This window comes from Octodon degus, unplaced genomic scaffold, assembly GCF_000260255.1.
Source record: "Octodon degus isolate 3935 unplaced genomic scaffold, OctDeg1.0 scaffold00043, whole genome shotgun sequence".
NCBI lineage: Eukaryota > Metazoa > Chordata > Mammalia > Rodentia > Octodontidae > Octodon > Octodon degus.
In genome coordinates, this window is record NW_004524619.1 from 11,823,016 (window position 1) to 11,825,558 (window position 2,543).

The 2,543-nt window shown below is 42.3% G+C and overlaps 1 protein-coding gene and 1 pseudogene across 1 annotated transcript in view; both read right to left on the bottom strand.

The window, feature by feature from the left end:
- Nucleotides 1-2,543, bottom strand: part of Fam107a (family with sequence similarity 107 member A) — a 54,528-nt gene that overhangs the window by 33,562 nt on the left and 18,423 nt on the right. The gene's annotated exons all lie outside the window — the stretch shown is intronic.
- LOC111816869 overlaps nt 1,276-2,543 on the bottom strand; it is a 5,282-nt pseudogene continuing 4,014 nt past the window's right edge.

Here is a 2,543-nt window from a genome sequence, read left to right on the forward strand (position 1 = left end):
AAAAAAAAAAATCTGACTCCCTAACTTGAAGACCTAGTTCAAAAATGGCCATCTGAAATGAATACCAATTTCTGAGATGGCAAATAAATATATGAAAAAGTGTTCCGCATCACTGGTCGTTGGAGAGATGCAGATTAAGCAGTGCCAAAATTCCATCTGTCTCCAGGGAGAGCACTGAGTGCTGCTGAGGCTGCGGGGAAAGGAGCATTTCTCCAGCATTTCTCTTGCTGGGAGTGTATCTTGGTGCAGCCAGTGTGGGAACCAATGTGGAGATTCCTCAAAATACTAAAGCTAGAGGTTGCGTCTGACCCAGTGGTTCCCCTTCTTGGTCTCTTCCCAAAAGAATTAAAAGCTTCATAACACAGTGACATATACACTCCGATGTTTAAAGCAGCACAATTTGTGACAGTGGAATCTTGGAAACAACCCAGATGCCCATCAAGCCCTATTTTCTGAAATTCTTCAAAGTTGGGCTCTCCCAGACGAAACCACTGTAAGTAACTTTTTAAAAAAATACTTCTGTATCATTAGGAGTTAATCTATTTTGTATAAATGATCACGAAATATTAGGTGGTTTGATTTTTTTTTTAAAAATCTGGTACCAGACCATGACTTCAAAAGTGTTAAAAAATTGCCACGCTGGCCCCGCCTCTGGGCGCACTGAGCCGGCCACCGAGACCAGGCATGGTGATGCCCAGCTGTAATCCCACCACTGGGGAGGCTGAAACAGGAGGACCACTACGAGTCTGAGCTGTGTAGTGAGACTCTGCACCAAAGATGTTAAACACAACAACAACTTCTCAAAAGTGTTACTACTGAAAGGTGGTGCAGAATAGTCTATTAACAAAACTGCTTACCAGTGGCAAACAGCACAAAACACTTATTTTCTTTCACAGATACCTTTCTAAATCCATTCCTGGTGCCTTCTCTCTCCCTTTCAGAGAATCAGTTGTGCAGACTGAGGAGGCAAAAAAAAAAAAAAAAAAACCCAACAAACCATTTAAAAAAAAAGTAGAACCTATTTACAAAATATGCAAGAGAATTTTATGTAAGGTGTTACTGCAGAACTAGCTTAAAGTGAATACAGTGGAGGGACAGAATATACCTTTACTTCTACAAATATAGGTCCTTTTCCCTACTTTCTGGAGGAAATACATATTTTTTTAGGGCATGCTTTATAAAATCGTATACACTTCAAAGACAGAAATAAAGGCATTTGTAAATCCTTTATATTTCCAGCAGTTGAGACAATCTATTTCAAGGCTGAAGTTTCCTCTAGCAGCGAAACCAGAGCCAGCTATTAAACAGCCAGAATGTAACAGTCATTGAGTGCGGGACCATTTCTCTTTTAGCACATTTTTGTTTTCCTCTTCTAGAAGTTGTAGGTGTCTGTTTAGTTTGATTATCTATTGACTTAGTGAAGCTGCATCTACAACAGTCATGTCATCTGCTGTTCCTTTGGTTGTTGCATCTACATTGGAAATGCCGTACCTGACGTTGTCATGGTGAGGATTGTAAATGGTGGCGGCAGGCCCACCCCACAACACAGGTACAGGATCACTTCTGACCAGCTTGTCCATTTGGGCAAACAGCATTTTCACTCATAGAGTGCTCTCTTTTTATCCTGCAAACTGTACAGTTTTCATCACTTTGAGAAGGCTGGAGGTCTTTATAAACCCAGAAAATCTAGCTGTCTTTTACTTAGTGTAAGTACACGAGATGATGTTTTTAGTGCCAGAGGTTTTAAGGGAATCAACGGAATAACGTCAAGATCTGCTGCTCTTGAAAATGAACTGTCTTCTTTACTCCAACTGTGTCCCAAGTGTTGCTCATTGCCTGGCACTATCTGCTTCTGAGTTTCATATTAATCCTTAACCTGCTTCGTCATGCATGGGCTGGATTTGGAGCTGCTGTTGCTCCCCGGGACTCCTGGAGCATCCCAGAGAAGGCTGGCTTCCAGGGCGCTCTCAGAGATTGTTGGCTAAGCCCCAGGGCAGCCCAGGTGAGGCACCTGTGGAGCGGCCCGCAGTGGGCCAGGACAGAATCGGAATGGCTGGTAACTTCTCCTGAATCTACCTAGGATGGTTTCTCCTTCCATAAACACCTACCATAATACCAGTCTATTTTTTGGAAAATGCAAATGGCATCACACTACATTATTACTCCACAGCATGCTCTGTCACTTAGAGAGCTGTATCAGAGGCACCCTTCCATGATGGCTTGCTTAGTGTCAATGTATTGTCTTACTCTTCAGCACAGTGGTTTGTGGGGCAGTCATTTGTAACTTATTCTGGGTGTCCTTACTGATGGGCACTTAGATTGTTTATACGCCTGCGTTGGTTCTTTCATTCAGATTTAGCTGTGACGCTAGACAGGATCAAAGGAGACTTGTATAATCTATCTGTGTTGTGCAGGATTCACTTTCCTACGAGGTTAGCTTTCTGAAGTGCTGGTTTAACTTTACCAGGGACAGCCAGGGCCATTTGGGATTTCTTTCTTTCTTTCTTTCTTTCTTTCTTTCTTTCTTTCTTTCTTTCTTTCTT